This window comes from Tyto alba, unplaced genomic scaffold (assembly GCF_018691265.1).
Source record: "Tyto alba isolate M040663 unplaced genomic scaffold, T.alba_DEE_v4.0 Super-Scaffold_1, whole genome shotgun sequence".
In the NCBI taxonomy this organism is placed as follows: Eukaryota; Metazoa; Chordata; class Aves; order Strigiformes; family Tytonidae; genus Tyto; species Tyto alba.
The window spans coordinates 23347686-23371217 of NW_024881261.1; the positions used below are offsets into that span (position 1 = coordinate 23347686).

The 23532-nt window shown below is 42.4% G+C and overlaps 1 protein-coding gene across 6 annotated transcripts in view; it reads right to left on the bottom strand.

Annotated features, from left to right (window-relative positions):
- The window catches only part of SORBS1 (sorbin and SH3 domain containing 1), a 222697-nt gene that overhangs the window by 83163 nt on the left and 116002 nt on the right, over positions 1–23532 (bottom strand). For 5 of the 6 annotated variants that reach the window (XM_042800025.1, XM_042799943.1, XM_042799987.1 and 2 more), the window contains one exon: positions 5986–6096. The gene's annotated coding sequence lies outside the window, so the exon portion shown is untranslated. The remainder of the gene's footprint in view (positions 1–5985; positions 6097–23532) is intronic. The other variant, XM_042800162.1, reaches the window with a different exon arrangement.

A 23532-nucleotide genomic window follows, 5' to 3' on the forward strand; every position in this document is an offset into this window, starting at 1 on the left:
TTACTTGGTTCTGCAGATGGAAGGGGAAGGCATACAAACTTACATCTCGTCTGTGCTTTTAGTTCTGTTCCCTCTGAGTTCTGGAGTTTGAATTGCAAAACAAAACTCAGCCAAAATAACACACTGCTGCTAGAGTTCCACCCAGTACCATGAATGAGAACAAAGTCATTCACACAGCATCTTCACCCTGCTGGGTTGGAGCTTCTGCTTTGTTACAAAACAGCCACGCAGGCTCTGGTTAGGATAGTTTTACAGCACCCTCCCTGCTATCAGATATGAGCCCTAGCTTGCCCCAAAGCCACCAAAACACCCCAATTCCCTTGGATGCCTCAGACACGAGCCCGGACCCTGAAGCTCAGTCCTCCCCAGCTGGAAGCTATGGGAACCAGTGTCACCACATAATGAAATACTGCTGCCAGCAGCCCCTGCAACCTGCCAGGCAGCTTAATGCAACAGTACAAGGACTCAGGAAGCACTTATAGCTGAATCTGCATGGCATGAAGGCATTCAGACTGTCACCAGAGACTGAGCAATACTCCTTGTCAAGATGTATACATGCCTCTTAAGAGCTCTAGATAGGAACTTAATCTGACAGTCATAGCAAGTCTGCAGGGCACAAGAAGTTAAGGGCTAGCAGGATGCCCTTGTAACAACAATGTGTGTATTAACACAGTGAAAGCACATAACCTACTAAGTGTACAGAGGGAACAGCACAGGCTACAAGACAAACTGCTAGAAAATTTACTCAAACAGCTGAAAAAAAAGCAAATGCTTAATTTGGCTTCCTTGCTGAAGACCGAAGAGCTGTCCTAGTGTCCCTTCTGGCTACTGGAGATAAGGGATCTGCTGTAGGCTGGCAATCCCTCATTTAAAACAGAAAAAAAAAATTACTACCTGGTAGGATCACAGTTTACCAGGATTTGGGATCTGCAGCACCTTCAGGCAGATATCTGTGAGAGGCATGGCTCTCACTGCTGTCTTCTAATGACTGGAGAACTCAGCAGGATCTGGAAAGCACTGCCTCACACCAACACAAGCTGGGAGTGATCAGCTGTTCAGCAGTCACCTGAGTAGCAGTTCCTCCCTGCTCCCACTGATCTGCTGACCTATTTAAACTCTCATACATAAAAGAAAGTATATCCTTGCCCATCTACCCTGAACAATTGCTGACTCCGGTCCAAGCAATTTTGTGCAATTCAGGACCTGCTAAATACAACACTGCAGGGGAAAAACTTAGGGCTCAGCTGTACTTACCAAAGTCCATGAAATTAATGGTAGTTACAGCATGCAATCAACAAAATGTTCATCCTCATGCCCACATAAGCATCTCCAGCCCTTTGTATCCTGTAACATCACTTACACTTAGGCAAAATGGAAGCAAAATTTGCATGCTGTGATTTGTGGCATATGTGCCAAACTGCGGCGTGGTACACAAGGCTTATGCTCAATGACCACTGGATTGTATGTGACAGGAGAACCCAGGCTTTCTTCCTTTACTACAGAAGACCACCAATGGCACTTCACATAACACACTCAGTTCAGACCAGGGCCATCCTTATTGATCCAACCAGCACCTCATTCAATGAAAGGCACCGCTGGCTGCTAAAGTAACAGAATACAGCCCAATCAATATTAAAAGCTTTTGTAATGGCACTAGCTGTTTACCAGTGCTCTTAACCTTTGTGTTGTACAGCTTAAACTAACCTTAAGGTACAGTCAGTGCAAAATCATCTCCTATATGACACACAAAGAAGCTGATTTTTCTAAAATTCTCTCATTTTTCTTCAGACTCAAAATACTCAGATATTTAGCATAATCTCTGCGTCAGCACCTAAGCTTACTGCCTCTTTCAATGACAGTGATTTGGTAGGTTGCTGAGGGCAAAAAAGGAGAGGTAGAAGTGCAGTAAAGAAGGGAACTAGCAGAAATAGCAGAAGCAGCAAAGAAAATTCAGACTGTGCTCTCTTTCCATCTCAGTATTTTTCTGCAGAGCTTTCCCTGCACCCTAATTGCTAACGGCAAGTGAATATCAAATCAGGCTACCCACTGCTGATTCTCTGTTGTCCAGGAACAGAACTACAGAGCCAAAAGCAGCAGCATATCTTCCAGTAGGCAAGCCTGGGCATTCATGGAAATTAGGTCCCAGCAGTTCTGCCCAATGTACTTGCTCTGTGTGTCCTTAACAAGTTGAGAGCCAGCCCAAAACACCAGGCTGAAGAGAAATTTGGATTTGCCTCTAATTTGGCCAGCTGGTTGGAATTAATAACCAGTTACATTTGTAACTGTGAAAGCTAATGAGACATTAATCATATCTCACAGTTCACAGCCGAAAGTCATTGCCTTTGGGACTTGATGAGGGTTTAAGTTCTCCCTTCTCATTGATTCCTCTCCCTCAAACTGTGGCTGCCACAAAGTTTTGAAGGCCTCACTGACTTTAAATCCATCCTTTAGGGGCAACACTTGGGTATAGGTGTATTGAGAGGAAACGTGCTCCAACCTCTTCAAGGAGATGAAGACAAAAGCTGATCTTCCCCCATCCCCTCCCACCACACCAACATTTCTTCTCAGAGGAAAGAAACAGCAACTGGATGACTAAGTAATGATAATGACTGCTGCTCAGTGCACTGCTGGGCTCTGATTAGATTCTTCTTGGCTTCTAACCAGATTAAAAAAAAAAAAAAAAAGCCAAACCAACAAACATTGGCCATTTAGAGAGGCAGGACTGGCCTATTAGCATCAGTCCAGATGCTCCTGGGTCATTGTCTCCATATAGAAAGTCCAGACCCTTCACTGTGGTGACTAGGAACGATGTAAACAAAGGCACTGCCTATCTGGCCATAAGCTGTTTCCACAACCCTTTGTGTCAAAAGTTCCTCATCCCAAAAAACACATCTCAACAGACCTTGGGGAACATCCACCTCTGGAGGTCTGGGGACATTGAAGTTTTCACATCCTATACTAACTGCCCAATATTGAACAGGCAGGAGCTATGAATCTATGAGCAGATTGGGAAGACATTAAGGAAAACATTTGAAACACACTGTCCCTTCCAGCATCTCTGCCTCATCAACTCTCCATCTGTTTCAAAAAGTTCAATAAAAAAAATGAAAACCCCACCTTCCTGCTTTCTGTAAAGTCACTCTCACTGTTAACTGTTCTGGTTTCTGGCACAGTGCTGCACCATTTAAACCTCTATTACAGTCCAAGATGGGCAGAGATGGTGTGACCAGCTGGATGGATCCAAAATGACATTTTGAGCAACACCTTCCTCTGGAAGACATCCTTCTCTGTCCACAGGAGAAGTAGCAGAAGGAGGACTCCTTGCACCTTACAGCAGCTTGTCTGAGTAACATTCAGCATTCACTTGAAGCAATGAATTTGTGAACTGAATAAGGCAGCAGCTATTGATCAGCAGGCCCTGGGAAATCTGGCTCAGTGAGAACAGCAACTCTTTAGCAACCTCTGCAACAGTTCTCTGCACTCACTAAGAACAGTTTTTCTCCTTTGCGGGAGAAACAGAGAGCCTTGGACCTATTTGGTAGCATTTTCTGCACTTTGCCTCCCCCACCTATGACAGCAAAAGTCAAAGTTAAGATTTCCCCCACTATGTTTTCACAGTCTTACTTTGTTTCCTGGTGCACTGGCTAGATATTTCCTCCCCCCTCTCTGTGCCTTTGGCCCAGCTTGTCAGGCCCAGAACTGTTTTGTCTCCACTAAATGCCAGATGCCTGGACTAAAGGTCTGAAGTGAATAGTTGATCTGCAGCATGCATTGCAGGTCACATTAAAGACCAACACAATGCTTTAATTAGATCTTAAAAAAACAACAAATGCAAAATAGCATGATATACAAGCACTTTCCTGCATTCCCATGAGCCTCCAAGTAAAGGAAAAGAGTCAGATTACAGCAAAGCAAGTATTTTCTCTCATATAAAAAGGTAATGTAAAAAGAGCCATCAAGAGCTCCACCTAACCTGGAATGGGAGCTAAAGAGTAAGACATTCTCCTCCAAACTCCTATATGGGCTATCCAGGCCCTGGCAGTCAAAGCTATGCACTCCTTGAAGCATGGATGTGCGCCATGCCTTGATGTCACTTGACAGCCAGTAGGATTGAGCAAGCATCTGGGGTAGTAAAGGAAGAAGAAAAGGAAATGTCATTGCTTGATTGATGACATAGGTCAGCCACAGAGTGAGCATAAAGCTCTGTGGCTCCCAGGAATGTCTCTGCGAATCAAGGCTTCTTGGAGATGCTCTTTTTCCAGATCAATGCCTGACTGCATCTTTCTGTCTGAAGGATAACCAAGAATCACATTCCCTTCTCTCTAAACCAGCCAAACTGAGCGAAGGGAGCTTCTCTCCCTTTAGCAGCCAAAGCACAGGATCATATTCAGGCCTGGTATAAAGCGGCCCATCTCTAGGAGAGACCAAGTAATTGTGCCAGTTCAACAGAGGGGTCCATGTGATTTTTCTTATGAGGCAGCAGGAGCAGAATGACATAAAACTTGGCTTGATACATCCCAAAAGCTTCATCAAGCTTCCTCTTCTACAGCCTGGACTTTCATTCCTCAGAGAGGACTAGTTCATAAAAGACAGAGCGCAGTTAGGCTGACAAGAGCCTCTGCATGTTCAGCATGCAAGACAATGATGCAGTCTTACTGGAATGGCTCTGTATCACTGAAGGAGAGAGATAAAAGCAATCCTTGAGAATCACAATGCCAGTATGGACGTGACTGGCATGGAGACAAACATCAGGCACAGTGTTACATGAGAAAGAAGTTGACACGATCATACAGCACTGAAATTTGAGACCACTAGAGTACCTGTGCAGAGGAAAGGGAAGGATATAGGAGAGACTGCTCCCCTGATGCTTTCAGCCTTTTCAGAAACAAAGAAAAAAGCAGCCCAAAAGAGTTGTATTTATCATTTCTGGGATGCAAGAGGTTCAGCCCTATGCAACTGTTGTGTTGACCTTTGCCTTCCTAACCACAGTCTCCATGTCAGAGCCATCCTAAGCGGAAAAATTGGTCTCAAGAGCTTGACATGTGAGCCTCAGCCTTTATCATGTCTAAGACTTCTGCTTCAATGCAGAGTTCTCAGAGGCTGAGGTGCTTTTGCCTCAGACAAATAAGGATATCAAATTTTATCTCAAAACTGTCAAGCCTCTTTCAACCCAAGATTTAATCTGAGACCAAATAGTACCAAAGACCCCACACCATCTCCTCTAAAGAAAACAAATCAGCTTCACCAGTATTTGTAGCTATCCTGTCTGCAGCTCCCCTAAATCTAACCCAGTAGCCCCTTGGGGATCTGACCTTATGTCATCAACTCCATAATTCCCCCCAAACCCTGGTCCAGGTCCTGACTTGGTGTAGGTCTAGAGCAGACAAGTCACGCATCCCAACACCCACTCAAATGAAATCTAATGGCCTCTTACAGATGAGGCAATCAGTCCAGCTCACTATTGTCACACAGGCAAGCACCAGTGCTAAACCTGGATTTGTAATCTATTCAAGGCCAACTGCTAAACACTTTAATCCTTATCCGAAAACCCAACCCTCACTCCAATTCCAAAATCCCACTACCTGCATATGTTTCTGACCCAGACTGAGGCACAAAATACTTACTGACACCAGCATGAAAACAGAGGAGGATGTCACAAATGCAGATAATAAACAAGGAACACATCTGACAGTGACAAAGGTGAATTTAATCCTTGCTGGGACTATTAAGTTTTATCTAATTCACCACAAAAATAGCACTTGGAGCTTGATCCTCTTTCAAGAACTGGAACTTTTGACTGGCTCACCTACCAAAAAACACCAAATAACACAGTGGTGCTCTCACTAACATGCTGCTTTCTGCTGCTCAACTCAGGTAGGCTGCTACAAGGAAGAACTCCTTCACTGCAAGTGTGATTTTTGTGCCCTGTCAGGATGAAGTCTCCCAGTGACATGCTCCTTCCCTTCCCCCCTTGAGGGTACTCACACCAGTCAGCTGGCTGAAGTCTTCAGGCCCAGCTTAGAAGGACAGGATCTTCTGACAGCAACTTCCACTCCGTCTTCTCTTCACGTGCAGTTGTTACGTAACAGCACATACCTACATAAGTCAAAGAGGAAGAAAATGCTATTAGTGCCACTAGTCCTGCTGTCCAACACAATTACTGAGAAGGCTGTACCAAAGCAATCAGCCATTCACAGAAATAACATTACTTATAGATGAAGCAATTCTCTCTGCTTACCATGCAGGAAGCATAGCTAGTACAAGCGGCAGTCTGACCAGATTTGCATCCTAGCATCCCCTATGTGAGAACCAACATTTGCGGTTGTCTCCAGGGAAGTCTGAAACCACATCCGTTTTCCTGCCTTTCTGCTAGAGATTCCCCCACAAGCAGCAAGGACAGATGAATAGCACAAATACTCACACCTCCCTACAACCTACAGTCTGTTTATGAATGCAAATCACTACTGATTTCAGCTTAATTTAGTATACTTGTTTGCAAATGCAGAAAAAGAAAAGTGAATACAGATCTTACGCAGCTGTATCTGATGCATGAATAGGCATGCCTGATACATAGCCTAGGCTGGGAGCTAGGGGTAACAACAGCCACGAAACGTAACTTCCTGCTGCCAGGAATAAAATCCCTCAGAAAGAAGGGCAAGGTAGTAGACACATATTAAGAAACATGCATCAGGTTGTCTTCGGACAAATTCCTTGGTTAGGGTACACAGCTAGACAGACAGCTATAGAGGAAGAATCCACAGAGCACAATTTATTTTTTTGGCATGCATTGACAGATGATAACTGTGACTACTTAACTCCAGTCCAGTATTAAGTCTAAATGGTTAGATTTGGCATTGATTTGATAGATGGCTGTGCAGCTTTGTTTCGCTCAATAACATTAACAGCAGCCTGGCTTTAGTGAGATGTCTTTGCTGTTTGATTTATAAGGTAAATATTGACACCCCTCGACTTTAATCATGTCATTTATCAGGCTGAACTAGTCAGCCAGTCACCCTAAGCTTATTCTGTACTGAGTGGAGAGAGGGGTTCTTCCAGAGGGCAACCCAGCCTCTCCCTACACTACCTTCTTCATACTTCTCTGTATTCAACAACTTAAAAAAGAATGTAAGGAGACCAACTAGCAAAGTTTCATGCCTATGCTGGATGACTGAACTAATCCTCATGTGCATTTTATTCAAGATCTGAGAGGGATGGAGTCACATTTTATTTCAACAAGCAATGCAAGACCAGAACCTCCAAGGGCCTCGTACAACCAGCATGTCAGCCAATAAGTCTCACCAGTTAGATGTCCTCGTGATAGTACAGTTGGGGCATAAACATGACATGGAGAAAACAGAAGGTGATGCTCAGAGGTAGAAACTCTCATAGAGTATCAGGGACCTTGCCTGGGAGCCAACTCAGAACATGCTCACAATAATATGTTTTTACAAGCCTCAAGACTTCTTTCAAGACCCGCTTGATCCCAAACAATGAGTCTAGAAGAACCAGGCTAGTTTTAAAATAAAACTAGAATAGTCCTAGAAAAACACAAGATGAAACAAATTAGAGTGTTCTGTCCAGGACAGTCCAGCAGTTTCTCCATCTCCAACAAGTAGAAAGGGATCAGTGAAAGGACACACATTTGACAGGCTTATTGCTAGTACTGGGAAGAAAACTTCCTATGAAGTTTTCCACAGTATGCATCAAGAGAGAGTTAATATTCCAGTGGCAAGGTCAAGACCTGGTTGTGATACAAGAAGCTGCCCTGCTAGCACTAACTACAGTTTGTTTGCTTTCCCAACCTGCCCGGTCCTTGCAAGTTGGCAAAAAGCTTGAAGCTGGCCAGAGTCCCAGCTACCAAAACCTGCCCAAAGTAGAGAACTCGTTACTCACCACAAGGACCAAGAGCTAGGTTGAGAGAGGAAGGAGAGAGTAAATGGCATGAGAAGCAACTAATAGAAACTCCTCTGGTGCTGAGAGCTGTTATAACTAAGGCTCTTACCTGGCACACAGCCAGGAAACACAGCAAGGGGAATATGTATGCAGGTTATGGCTCGTCTGTGCCCGGATTTACAAGAGATAGCTAAACATTTGAACCTTCCCCATGGAAATATGCCCCACACTAGCTCCTGGAGGACCATAAGAAGCTATTTGTGGTGAAAAACCAATACAGGATTCACAGAAGGATTCAGTTCGGACAAACTTTATGCCCACTGCTGTTAGAGACAAAACTTCCCTTCCTATTAATGGCAGCAAAATTAGGGCAGCTAACAGTTTCAGAGACAAAGGACATTGCCAAAAATTTTTCAATATTTTTTAATTTTAAATTTGTTAGTCTTCAGCTGTGTTCTGGGTTTATCTGCTGTTAAAGATTGATTTCCACTGTAACAGAAAAGTCTGCTGGAAGAGTTTCCAGTGAATAATGCAAAAGGTGCTTGGAGTCCTCCTGCACAAACAGCAAGCACACTGGGCCCCCGTTGGTGACTGAACTGCTCAGCAAGCTACAAAAAGCAGCATACAAACGGATCAGTGCTCCCAACCGGAAACTTTGAATGGATGCAGCAATGTAACAGGTGAGTGCTGAAATCAAGAAAACTGAGGAGAAAACAAAAAGCCACCACAAAACCAAAAAACCTCACCATACTGCTGACAAAGAGGTTTCTTGTGGGGTAGGTTGTTTTTAAGTAGGGGGTTCCCTAACACAAAACAATCCTTGAGTCTAGAGTGTTCAGATCCTCAGTCAAACCTGATCTTTGGCTTAGGGAACTGTGGCTTAGGGAAAACTGCAGTTTGTGTAGTTCTGATGCATCAAGGTACAGCCTCAGACTGTCCTGCTACTCAAACCTGCCATAAGGGGCTTTTCAGAATTACATGGGAAGGGAATAGCAGGAACAAGATGGGAACAAGCCTAAAATGCAAAAGTATTAAGGTCTGTGGTTTTATGAATGTTTCTAGAGGCTGCTCTATTCATGCTGAAGGCTGATACAGTGGCTGACAATACTACGGTAGCGCAGAATCAAGCTATCCAGCTCCTTCTCCCTTTCTCAGATCAACAGCCAGTAACCTGGCACTTCTTAAAAGAGCTGGACATGGGCCACACTCAAACTGCATCCCCATGGAGAAAGGATTGCTGCCAAAAGCAAAAAGGAGAAGTGAGAAACAGGAGAAACTCCCTTGTCACAGACAGTGGCCAGGCATGATCCAGCAAGATAAGTCTACGTGTACACTTGTGAACCTCCTTGGTGATGGCAGCTAGACACAACTAAATCCAGTGTAGACATGGACATCAACTCAGCACACTGCTATTTTTGCATTAATTTTCCACACTTCACAGCTTGATCTCACACACTACCAGTCAGATGGCACAGATTCCAGTACCCCCATAAGCAGCAATGGAAAACACTGTCCAAGTGATCTCACACCTGAACACAACAGGAGGGCAGCAGACACAAACACAACCTTGAGCTCAAGAACTGGAAGTGCCAAGCAAAAGAAACATAGGAGTTTCACATTGTTTTCAAGGTAAAAAGAGAAAGGGGCTGACCCTGCTTGACTTCACCATGTTGTTTGTACAGCACCCAGTGCTTTGGGCGCTGAGTTGCAAAATCAAAGCAAGTACAGTGGCAATGAAAACATAATCAAACACATCAGTGTGGGGTCAGCTTTGCAATGGAAAAGCAAAGGGTTGGAAAGAAAAAAAAAAAAAAAAACAAAACAACAAAACAAAAAACAAACCACTCAGATCTAAAGGCCATTTACAAAACAACAACTTTAAGCAGCCCTGTAAGACTACCAGGATAAAAATATTATTATTTTGCCATTGTCCACATTAGGACAGGCAGCCCCTTTTCCAAGGAGTTTAAATGGACAAGACAGATGAAGGGGAAACAGATGCATGGATAAGAAGTGATTTGACTCAATCCCGTAACACCAGAATCAGTGCCAGGAACAAACCATAGCTCCCGCTTCCCTAGCACAATGCTCTTTTCACTTCCTCTAATGCTGGAAATCGACACCCATCTTTGAAGGTGTTTCCACTGAAAACTGCTTGCCACCATCCGACCTGCTGGAGGTTACCACTCCCCGCAGTGCTAGCAGCAGAAGTGTCCATGTGAGCACTCCATAATCTGCAGAAGGCAGAAACCACCAAGTTAAACTGAACAGCCAGTGAAGATAAATTAAGCTCATCTATTTTCTCGATGCTGATCAGGCAGTGCTCACATGCACTCTTCAGCTGGCAAAGCTACCAGTGAAGTCAACCACCAACACTGGTAGAGCAACAAGCAGCAGTGTGGAAGGGAGGACAAGGGTGCTTGTCTTCAACCTGAGCAACTGTTTGCTACGTTGATGCTTTGTCCTTGCTCTCAGATACGGTTATGTTCTTTCACTCTGGAAGTCATAACACTTGTGGTTCAGATAAGAACAGCTATCAATGGATCTTTTAAAAAAAAAAAAAAATTGTATCTGAGCCATTCCATCTTGTGAGTTATAGCTTAGTAAGTATCAAATACAACAAAATGCCATCCTCAGCTTGCACAGCAAAGATCAGATTCTGGTAAAATTTTTGCTAATTACAATTAATAATAATACTGAGAATCATTTTGTTATTGATAAGCCATCTCTAGTGTTACAGGCTTTTGGACAGCTTATTAAATTTTACCAAACTGTTTGTATGTGATCTATATGGACTGCTTAGGGACAGATTGGCAGAGTCCAGCCTGTGCCTATGGACTGGAATGAGGCTCAGAATATTGCTTTGGGCCAACAGGCAGAGTGAAGACAACAGTGATACTGTTACTAATCTACATGCCAGGCCAAATCCTGCAAAAGCATGTGATTCACAGTGAAGTCAACAAAAGAGGCACAAGTACATTCCAGGGTAGATCTTGATGTCTAAAAACTGTTTTAGATTTTCTCCAATATGAAAAAGAACTCTTCTGACAGTCCTTTCATCTTGGTGAGCTTATGTAAACCAGTGGCTTTCCTCACCCACTGCTCAACAAACATGACCCATATAGTATACAGTATGTGATCTCCAAATGCAAACTCCTCACACGGACTACTTGGGTTCAACTCTGTTGAGAAAACACTGTCAGCACATCACAAATTAGCTCAAAGTGCCTTCTCAGAAGAAGAAACTTGACTGCTGCTGAAATTCCTCTTTCAGGTTGTTCAGCCCATGCCTGAAAGACTGCTTTCATCTGCCCAAAGGAGTCAGCAAAATCCATTTCACCTCTTCTCCGACGCAGTGCAGGCAACATACCACTTCACGGCACAGGCAGTGCACCCTGTCTGGCAGCAAAGCACCCCTTTCTTGCTCAGGTGTGGATGTCTTTCTGCTTGGGTATACCAGCAGGCAGCATGCCAGCAACACTTTGCAGAGAAAACCCGCTTAGAAACAGCTAATATATACCAGTAAGGAATACAATAATGCAGCCTTCCTCCCCCCAAAAACATGTAGACATGCAGGAAGCTGGAGAAAATGGTCAGGGGCAGCTCTCCATCTAACACCAAGTTTAAAAACACATCTGCACGCAAAGGGAGAAGAGAAGGGGATTTCTACAGAGGAGGCATCCCAGTTTCTCAATTCTTCTGCATCTCCAGCTCAAAGCTGAGGACAGGAATAAACAGAAAACAAGCATTCACTGCAAAATAAAAGAACAAAGTCATCATACATCTTCACAACAACCGCAGAGATCAAAGCTTGTAGATCAACACCGATGCATTCTCAGATTTGGTCCTTAAGATGTAATTTCAGCAATGTGCAGTTGCTTACCCCTACAACCCATTGGTTACCTCTTGAAAATTAAAAAGAAAGTGTCGCTGACATGTAGAGGGTGAACAGAAAGAACACCACTGTGGCAATGCCAGACCTTAGGGCACATTCTCACTTTGTCGCCATTTTCCATTAGCTAATATTGTCAGCTCCACAGAGGTGAGATATGACTTACCCCAGAGTAACACCATCCAGATACAGAGGTTACTCTCAACTGACCCCAACCTAAGTGAGATTAGAGTCAACCCCTCCCCTTCCCACCTCTTTCATCACCTCTATATTTAACCACAGATTAACTCATTTCCTCTTTCCACATGTGAGATTAAAGTGCACCAAGTGCTGTCAGCTCCAGCAGAGCCTCAATGCATCCTCATGTAAATCACCACTCAGTACATGTATTAAAGCGTGTCAAGGAGGAGAATGAGTCATACGCTTCATACTCACAAAACTAAACACTTGCTTCTCAAGAAGTAAAACTGGCAGGCAGCCCAGACCCCAAAATAGTAAGAGATACCTCCAATTCTAATCTTCCCCCGTCTGTTACATAAATCTTAAAGACATAAGAAGTGGCACTATTTACCAATGTGTTTGAATGAAATGTGGGTCAATGACCAAGGCAAAGGGTCAAACACATAGTGACTTGGCCTCCAGCTACTGTGTTGATTACACTTCTCTAGGAGGAAACAATAGCCCCTCATTCCAGGGAGAGGAGGGAAATAATGCAGCAAAATCTCACCGAGGTCACACTCACCGTGTTTTGTTCAAAAAGGCTGAGAACTATGTAACTGCCTAGAAAAAAGCAACCACAGCAGGAAAGGGGAAGAGAAAGAGAAGGCAGTAAATTATTTCCCCACCCTATGTAGTATCACTCACCAAGGGCTTTGTAGCAAAGACCAAAATGCTGCAGTCAGAGAAAGGTACCCCATGCAGGGAGTACCAGCTCCGGGGGATACAGGGATTCCACCTTTGCTGGGTCACAGCACCACTGAGCTCTGACCCCGGCCATAGCCAGCACCCAGTACTCCCATGGAAGGCAGGCGCCTTTTCCTCTTGCACCCTCCCTTTGTGTCTCAAGAATACTGTGTAAGAAAGTATTTTATTTCTACCTCACTGCTCTGCAAATCACTTGGAGCCCTAAGGTGTAAGATCTTTATCACAGTTTGAGGCAAACATTAAGTGGCCATAAATAAAGCTGGGACTTTAAATCCAACCACATGAGTTAACTTCACAGTGAATATAATTTTTCACAGCTAACAAGTATGGTAATGAATTTTACTTCAATGAGCAAAGAAAGGGTGAAGCATGTAAAATTCAGAACAGAAGTAAGTTTCTTGCCTTAGATTTTATATTAATAATCCTTTAACAGGCATTTATTTTCCTCATCTCCCTAATGCTAAAATCTCTTGTTCTAACACTTCAAGGGACGAGGCCCCCTTAATTTTCAGTGGCTGCAATAATGGCCCTCAGTATTTCTGCCAAGAATAATAGAATATCAACACAGACAGCAAACGGGGAAACACACGGAAGAACCATTGACATTTGCTTCAGAAGAACAGCTGGAATAAGTTGTCAGTTCCCCTTAGTGTAGCCTCCAACGGCACTGCCTGGCAAAGGGGGCTTATTAAAGGAACGAAAATGCTTACAACAAGCTTATGACACACCTCAAAAGCAATCACTGTGTCTCCATTATTCAAGAAACTCTGGAATGACAAACATATGGAAATGAGAAAAGGAAAAGTAGAATGACAAAGAGGGTTTGGCTGTAGATTGCAGGGGCAATGGGGCATGTCAGGAGATGTATCACTGCCAGAGCAGAATCTGTCTGGTCTAAAGCAGAGATTGCATTGCCTGAGAATGAAATCACAACATGCTGGACAAAGACAGACACAACTGTTATGATTTCGTGCTGCCACGCATATACCAGAAGAGAGACAATTATACACCAAAATATAGAGAACAAAGGGTAAACTGGCTGAATTCTCCCATGAAAAGAAAGATCTACTCTGCAGAGATCAGTAACCACTAAGGTGGTAGTGATTCTCTTTCAGCTCAGGCATTCCCAGAGGGTTATCAATAGGTTGCAATGATTTGCAAACATCTTCCATTTATTTAAGCATAGGTGTTGGCTGAACATGATTTTTTTTTTTTCTGGCAGTATGAGATCACTGTATAAAATTTACAGCAAACTTATGACACATCTAAAAATCAATAGCAGTCTTCCAGTGACTTGATAAACTGTGAAATGCTGAACAGATGGAAATAAGAAAAGGAACGGTGCACTGCATGGGGTCACTATCAGCTCACAGAAAAGCTGACGCAGGCATACTGTCCGTGAGCTGTGTAACTGATGTGAAATGCCCCTCCACATTTTCTGTACATTAGCTCCATGTTAAGATGAAACTGCAAGTGTGTCTCATGGAAGCAAGTCTCACTGCTTGCTTCTATCCTTGTCTGTGCACATGCTTATACACACACACCAATGTTTGCATATGTGCCTATTGTATTTTTGCACTGAGACTTTATAAATGGAGTTATCTTTCTCTTTGCTGCTCTTTTAATTCAGAAATTGGACTCACACCCTGAAACACATGATGTATTCTCAGCAAAACAAAGGGCAAATGCTAAGGCTCAGGAAAATAAATCAGGACTACAGGAAAAGAAAAATGCTTCCTGTTCTAAAGAACAAATTCATGTTTCATATTTCTTTAAACCTCATGTTGTTTTCATGTCCTTATACATAACAGAAGAAAAGAAAATTGATTGTAATCACTATGAGAAAAATTCTCATAAGATTCCCTGCCAACTCTTTATTTTGTACTTGAATACTGCAAGTGACAAATTAGCTGGCAAAGTTATATCAGGTATGATTACATCCTTAAAATGGGTGAAAATATCTCACTAAGAAACATCTCCTGCTCAGACAGCCTTTCTAGGAGTCTAAAACCAATTTATCAGTAGCTCTCAGAAGATCAATGTTTAGGCCAGAGCATGCTAAGCTACAACTACTACACACTGCAGGGTAGTAGTATGGGATGCTGAAGCAGGGGAACACAGTGGGCAGCTTCAAGGATGATATGGTTGCTGCTGGACTATGCAGTACCCTTCCTATTGTGGTAGGGCCCCACAAACGATTTAAGAAAATTCTTGCTTGTCTCAAGCACAGCAAGAGAGTAATGGAAGAAGCAGCCCTTGACCAGGTACATGGAAGCTGTTAAAGTTCTGGGGACCACATAATTACCTGGGATGAGATTCATAACACTCCAGGCAAGAGCCACAGAAGAATCAGGCAAACTCTTGGAGCAGCTGCCCAGAAAATCTGACTTGCTAACCAGTGTGTAATTCAATAATACCAAGGAACCTTGAAAGATTAGACAACTGAATCAAATCAATGCTTAAGAGACTAAAAATGACAAACATACATTGAGGTTACACAGAAAGATTAGAGGAATATTTAGCTGGAATAGAAGGAAAGAAGAAAAGCTGATTGATTTCAGCCTGCAAGTGAAGTAATGAATGAATAATTGTGAAGCAAGATCGGGATGTGCCAATTTATCTTGCTCCATGCTATAAAAAGGCAGTAAATGTAACACATATTCTTTTATAAAAATGATTTTTAAAAGGTGGCATAAAATCAGCCCGAGGAATTTATTGCCACGGGGAAAGGAGGGAATACTGTAGCGAAGTAGCATTACTGGCTTCCAAAGAGCATTAGACAATTATATTAACATAAATAATATCTACAGTTGGGAGAGCTACACAAAGAATTAAAAGGATAACCAGCCCAAAGGCTTCCCTCTCTCCCATTTGCAGTCCTATACTTGTGCCTTCTGTCAGGGTCAGCCCTTTGAGTCATTGTTGGAATTAAAAAAAGCTGTAAAATTCCCATTTGGCACATATATGGTCTTAGGTGTGACGGGCGCCCAACCCACGGGGGAGCACGCCTTCAGGTTCTCCTCAGTTCTGGGTTGTGCCAATGCCAGTGAGCAAGCCTACAGTTTTGTCTGGTACAATGTCTGATATTTCTATTCCTCTAGCAAGCTGAAAAGCTCATGAGCAAAGCAGCAAGTTGCTTACTTTAGCTCAAGAGTCTTTCTCCCCTTAAAGTCTGTCCCTGCTGTGGTTCAGTCTGCTCCTATGAATGAGATGAGCACCCAAAAACTCCATCTTTGGTCTTCATACTCAGACCACCGTAAAATGCACAAACTTTGACAGAGATTAATTTCTCGTAAAGTGGATTTAAAAGCCACCCTATCTTCAACAAAGCCCTGGTGCTAAAATACCAGCTCAGATTTTTAACATCCACTGTTCCAGTAACTGAAATAGTTCAAAAATGTCACTGCAAAAATCCTGAAGTCTTCTCTGTTATTAGACAAGTAATGACATTCAGTCTTTAGCCAAAAATCTCCTGGGGGATTATCAAAGCTTGAACCTATCCAGAACTGCCCACAATCACTTACGGAGCTGCTATTAACCATATAAAATCTCCCAGTCAGTTAAGAATGGGCAGAGCACAAAGTGCCACCTCCCTGTTTGATACACCCCTGGGCACTGCACAACTAATATGGTGTTGTCAGATTTTACAATGTATGAGGTTTTTTTCATAAAGCCTCATCTGATGGAAACAGAAGATTGCATGAGAATCTCAGCTTTCACCTAAAATAAATGGAAAACGAACCCCCAAAATAAAATCAAGGAGTTACTGACACTCACGGTGAAGCAAAAAACTTGAAGAACCAGGCAGGATCAGAACCAGAAGGTAAATAGAAGTCATTCTAACCTATATTCTTACATGACAAACAAAACCCGGTCATGATTCTTTAAGTGAAATCACTTAATTTGGGGTAGGGGTAGCCCCATGCTGATTCAAGAACATTTGAAGTGGCAATACCACGAACATACAACATATGACTTCACACCATCCTCCAGGCATTCTCTCTTGGGAAACGCATCCTATTTTAATGCAGAGGCCTACAATATCAAAGGACCAAAGAGTGGAGAGTCATAAGATAAGCTGAAATGCTGCCAAGCAGAATGATTTGCTAAATACTTAGGGACATTTCTCAGGAGCCACCGCCTCCCTTTGATCATCACACAAATGCTCTGGGTGCTGGGGACAGGATGATGCTGTGCTCAGTTAAGAATCACTCAGCTGATCTCAGTTGCTTCCACCTGTGCAGAAATCCAGAGCAGCAAATGCCTCAGACTGCCTCTACATCCTGTCAGGTGTCAGGCATAGCTAGAAATAGCCAAACCTGAATAAAATCAGACATTTCCTTCAGTCTATTAGCATTGAAGCCTAATGTGTCCAGCCATTCCAAAAGCTCAAGAAAAGGGAGAGTTGAATCTCAAAGAGAATGCTGCTTTCCCATCTGTCGTCCATGAACATACTTCATGGGAAGTTCTGTCCTCCCCTGATGCAGGAGGATGCTCCTCAGTCAGCCAGGACTTGAGAAACATGAGAACGAGGTGTCGAGCTCAGCAAAAACAAGGTGTAAGCGTCAAAGCAATAGCTCTCCTTGAGTCCAGCTCCTTTCACAGTTTACTCTGTAGCAGGCATGAAACTGAATTTGATCCTGCCTCCCAGGAGGATTTCCCTCCCTGTTAAGTCAGGGGACACTTAGCAGTTGCAAGTCAAATGTGAACTGAATACAGAAGGCTCAGCCATGCCAACTCTTGTGCTTTGATTGTGATTCCCATGATAGCTGGTTTTTTTCTGTGAAGCCTGAGCTGCTGTAGCTCACGCAGTAACCAGGAATCTTAGGTTTCAACTGAAAAAATAGTAACATTCTGAGAATGCCTGCTTTGCACAATGCAGGACTATAGAGAGATAGGTGAGCAAGCCCTAAACTAGCTGCTACATAGCCATGTCAGCACAGAGCTCCTGGACACAAGGCAGGCTGCTCCAGGTCCCCAGTTGAGATCAATTAACTGTTCGTGCGGGTATTTCTACTGTAAATATACACGAGGCTTAAGGTGTTTACTTCTCACATTCGTGAAGGCTGACTTCCCTTTGGAGGCCCTATTTATTGCTTCTGAAGGCCCAGGCTGTCAGCCTCATCCTCCAGAGCCAATAACTACCTGCACTTTCTGTGAAAGTGAGCACTGTACTTCCACTGCAGAAAAGCTGTCATGGCTCCACCACCTTGTAGATTAGGTGTAACCATCCTTAAAGGGCTATTTCCTTTTTTTTTTTTTTTTTTTTCCTGCTTTTGTTTTCTTTTGTTGTTGTGTTTTGTCTTTTTTTTTTTTTTTAATTAAAAAGTCACCCTTTGTGACTACAGAAAATAAGTTTGAAAAACATCAAAGGTTCAGAAGAAAACAAAAATCAAAATGGCATAGAAAGATCCTGGTACTATTTTAAAATCCAAGTGCCTCATAACAGATTAATAACAACCACCTTGTTATTGCACTGAAAGTCCTTCTATTCATTGGGATTTTATCAAAATGCAGGGGCACATATATTTCATTGCTCATAGCTCATCCCATGGAATGTGAGGTATATAATGGTAATCCAGTTAAGAAGGGAACACAGCTGCTCAGGTAGTACAGAACAGCTCCCAGATTTTCTCTATCTACAGGAAGAGCACTAACAACAACATCAGTGCTTCTTCATCCTGCAGTGTTATGTTGTATGTTTTTAGAGGTGTCACTCGGGATAGTGAAAGGGTAGTACAATAGCACGACCTATGTTTCTTTGTACCTACTCCAAGAGGTCACTTGCCAGACTAGATGCTACCCATGAACCTAAGTAACCCGCCTGTTCTTGTACTTCCCACAAGATATTATTAAAGTATTCATATCTCTGAACCAGCCAAGCTTTGATTACTCTCCTCTTTTTTACAGCTACGCATAAAATGCAAGCCATTAAGTCAAGTTGTTTTTCAAATTCTGTAAGCATACTGAACTTTCAGAGCTAATCCTATAAACTAGATTCTCTGGGCTTTCAGAGCTTCCCTAATATGGTCTTTAAATATCTGAGAGATGAGGACACCTCACAAATACTCAAAGGAACTATAAACTCTTCAGACTTATCATTAAAAAAGAAGTCAGAGACAAAAGATATGGCAGATTACAAATTGGTGCCAAGAGACAACTAAGCCATATGCTTGACAAGAGCAGCAAAGACATCTAGGATAGCACAGACAGAACAGTCAAATATGGTTGCAGAATTTCAAAAGAGAAAAAGGATACTATTGTAAGACTAAGACAAAAATATCCAGTACTCTTGTGGTTTGTAAAATGGTTCCGAAGTGACATTGCTCCCTTTTCCCATCTTTAAAACCAAGAAAAAGTATTAAAATCTGAGAAGCACAGACAACTCATCTGGCATTAGACATCCAGATCAAACTCATCCTGTTTTTTACTCAGTGCTGCATAAAATTCTAGGTACTCTTACTGATGTTTTTGCAAATGTTTATGTTTAATCCAAGTCAAAACTTTCATCCTGAGACAGTGATGCCATTTATGAGACCACATCTTGGTTAGATGAATTCTCTAGTAACCCTGTGACAGATCTTCTACAGACCCTCTCCCCTTCAGACCTAAGGATTGAAATTTTTCCCTAGATCCCTTTGACTTCATGGAACTTCACAGGCTAGGCCAAATCAGTGCTGTGGAGAAACAAGCATACTAATAGAAAGGGGATAAACTCTCTTCTCATTCCTTTCACCCATCCATCATCTATCACACCTGTACATTTTTAGCATAGGTGGGGAATTTAACAGACCCTCCCCATGTAAGCAGCTTACTTGTCCTAATTAAGGGGCTGCTAAGCAGAGTCAGGACATACATTCAGAAATGGGGAATGCTTTGGCTTAAGCAGACAGTTTCCTCCAGATGGTAAGGCCTAGAAAGACCTTTTGAACATGACTTTATAGTAAAAGTGACCCATGTTTCAGAAGACCAGTAATTCATCTTCTTTTTATTTGGCTATAATATGATAAGAAATATTTTTTCCCATCCATTAATTCAGATAATAAAGGGCTTCACTTTATTATAACACTGCTGGACTAGCTATAATGATGGGACAAAATATTTTCAACAAGTTGTTCAAACCTTGTTAGTTTTGTCCTAAAAAGAGCAAGGTACTTGCTTGTCTTGGGGTTTATTAACTAAACAGATGTTCAAACACTAACAAAGACATGCAATGTCTATTAGCTGAGCTGTCAGGATCTTGGGAACTTCCACTGCATTGTAGCCCTCAGCAAACATAAGCCAGCTAAGAGAAGCTGAATAAACTTTCACAGTAATTATTAAAAGTTTTCTTCTCATTTCCCATATTTTATTGAACCAGACACTTCTTGTGTTTTTTAAAGTAGAGCTCTAAGGAGTCAAACAGTTAGAGGTATACACTACGACCATCAAGGCACAATCCTGCCACGGAGGTAACTACATGAGCAGTCTCTGTCTGTTGAGCTCTAGCTTCACCCCAAAGTCATCTCCATCCTGGAAAAATTTTTTAGCCAGGCCCACAGCTTTCCACAGCCCCCTGAGACAGCAACTATCACATCTTAGTCTTATTGATGATGTAGTGATGATAAACCTTTTATGTTCATGAGATCAATCTGGCATACGCCAAGGCAAAACATCCATTGATTTCAAGGCACTTTTATGTAAGTGAATTCTTGAGCCCCATGTCAAAAGCAAATAAGCAGCAGTTCTTTGTTTAACAGGAATAAGACCAGGACCCTTGAAAAAGGAGGGAGCTGATGAAAGGAAAGCAGATCTGCTGAGCTACTGATACGAAGTACGATTCATAACTAACTTTATCAAGGTTGTGTCAGTGCAGTTATATCCATGCACTGGGATCATGATGTTTCTTTTTACAGAACGAGGGAGCTGGAATGATCTCTGTCCAGAAGGTGAAGTTTTTTCTGTAACTTACATTGATCATACGCACACATTTCTGACACAATGTACCAATGAAATGTTCTTCACACGGACCTCACCTGACTTCTTGTACAAACTAATCCTCTCTTGCTTTGCTATCAGAAAATTGTCATGTACTAACAAGGACAGTGGAATGCTGCATGTGCTCTGTGAATAGGTGGGTGACTAAACATATTTTAGATAACTCATGCTCAGATATGTAATCTCAGTTGTACAAAATGAGATCTTCCATAGAAGATTGACTGATTTGCTGAGGCCACTAGTACATGTATTTCCTGGAAGTACACAGAATTATACAATGCAAAAAAATTCTATTCCAGTAACTTTTGTGAACCAAATTTGTATGTATACTGGACCATTTTATCTTCACAATTTGCATAATTCATAGGAAAGTATTCAGGAAGCCTAAACCCAGATAAGTAAAAGGACAAATTCTAAATTACTGCTTTCAGAAGTCAAAAGTCCATATATAGAAGATGATGCAACAGATTTGATACTGGTAACTAAATAGTATCTGTAGTTAATTAGCTTGCAGTGTTTGAGAAGTTTCCTATGACAGCGTTAAGGAAGGAAACAAGACTGAAATAGTTGATGTTTTATCTTCATGCATAACTAAATTGTATCACAAATCAGAGACCTCCATATCAGCAGAAAAGCAGCACTGGCCCTAAAAGCATCAGGAAGTTCCAACAGTACTCTGTGTTCCACAAAACACTGCAGGAGTTCTTCTGAAACAGGAGATTAAACTCATTTTCATTTTCTGTCAAATCTCATTGTTCCACTGTGTTACATAGAGAACTGTCCTAGGGGTTCAATCCAGAGGTAGGTCTATCAACACCATAGGCTGGCTTCAAGCAGATGGGAGACAAGGCATCTCCTTGGGTGTTCACAGCTTTTCCACTCTCCATTTGCCATTCAAAACTGTGCGCTTTCCTAACCCCAGGGTTCCTCCTTAGCCCAGACTGAGTAGGATGTATTTCACATCTTTGCTGAAGTAAATGACACAAATGCTTTGCATATCTGGCAAGCAATATCCTTTCCCAACCTCTTCTATAACTAGATGCCAAGTCATGCTGTTTTACTGACTGAACTGCTGAAAATCAGATCAGAACTTTCATAAAGCCCACATTGCTCTAAGATCTTAGTTTGAGGAGTTGGAGATTGTGTCTTTTATTCTGAGAGGATGACTTAAAAGTTGAACTGCCTCACCATGAGGCCCTTTTGGGGTTATCAGTCCCCTTAAAGCAGTATTTTGTCACACAGCCCACTCCGAGTGTAAGCCATCCCTAATTCTTGGCTCTTGCACACAGGAAAAAAAGGATATCTTCTGTGGGCCAGAGGTAGCCATGTATTGCAGCAAGCTGGCTTCTACCAGCACTCTTCAGGAAGCAGAAGGCAAAAGTCAGTACAATGCTGCTGTTTACTGATCACAGTACATTATAACACATCTTGAAACACCCATGGTAATTGCCCACAGTTGCAGAAAGGCAGTATTTGATTCTGAATTGTTTGTGACAGGTGACAATGCTGTTGGCAATTAGTCTGAATTGCCATGCAAATTGCCAGCAGCAGCCTATTACCAGATATAGACCTGTGAGGAGAATCACTGTGAAAACAGACTGAGTGCTCTGTTACCTTCAGGGCTGGCTGCCAGTTCCAAATGTCAGGGTTGTGCTACTGCAGGTCTCAGAATCCTGTCCACCATATGAGCCACTTGACATCTTAATAGGCTTACCAAAACAAGGAGGGTTAGCTATTCAAACCCCTGTCTCTCTTTTGCATCAACAAGTCACTTTTATTTTAAACACAGCTAACAGCACTTACTGACTATGCAGAAGGGTGATCAACACTCAGGAAAGCAGCCTTGCTTCTGTCAATGCCAGCACGATAAGTAAGGTGGAGAGGAAACAGAATGAAAATATTTAAGCCTTATTTAGTCTCAGCAAAACCTTGGGTAGTTCAGCCTGATCTACTGCCAACCTGCTACATCTGGACTTGGTTTCTGATGAAAGCATCTACAGAAACAAATAAAGTGATATAATCCAGTCCTAAATAATGAGCAAGACTTAGAAATAGCCTGTCATGACAAATGGAAACTATGCTGTTACAATTAACAAGAACTTGCCTGGTGATGCAGTAAGGGAACTGCTATCAGCACTGAAGTCCTGGCACTCGTAGAGAATTGCAAGGGGAACAGTAATGCTGCATTTCAGTCAGAACAAAATTATACATTTCTACAACATATGTCATCTCAACAACTTCATAGCAACTCTAAGCCAAGAAGTCCCCTCTATGACTATGCAAGAGTTATCCCTGCTCTGTTGATGGGGAAATTGAAGCATAGGCAGAATGTCTTGTCTAAAGCGCCAAAGGAAGCCACAAGCAGCCTGATGAACTGAGTCTACAATGCAGTTGATTCTCAGTAGACTCCTGAAATGACAAGAAACATCCTTAATAATACAAACAGCCCTTTCCAGGATCTGCTTCTCTAAATAACAAAAGTGATTTGGGGCTTCATGTCTAAAATCAAGATATTAAGAGTTAATTAATATGCTTATACAGTGAAGTGTTGACACCCTTCAACAGAAACACTCCACAAACATGCCTAGAGAAGCACATACACAACATGAGGAAATTGGATGACGCAGAAGAGAATCACTCGCTACATAATAACTGCTCCAGGACAACAGGATTTTGCAAGCAGTCCAGGAGAGAACAGAAGTCACCTCCATATCATAACTTTGTTGGGCTGTGATACAAGTTAGCTGCCCAGTGCCTCATAAAGAAGAACGCGCCACAGATGCATGGAAGCACCTCTCAGCCAAACTGTCCATCCCAAGAAACAGCTCAAGTCATACAGTGAAGCA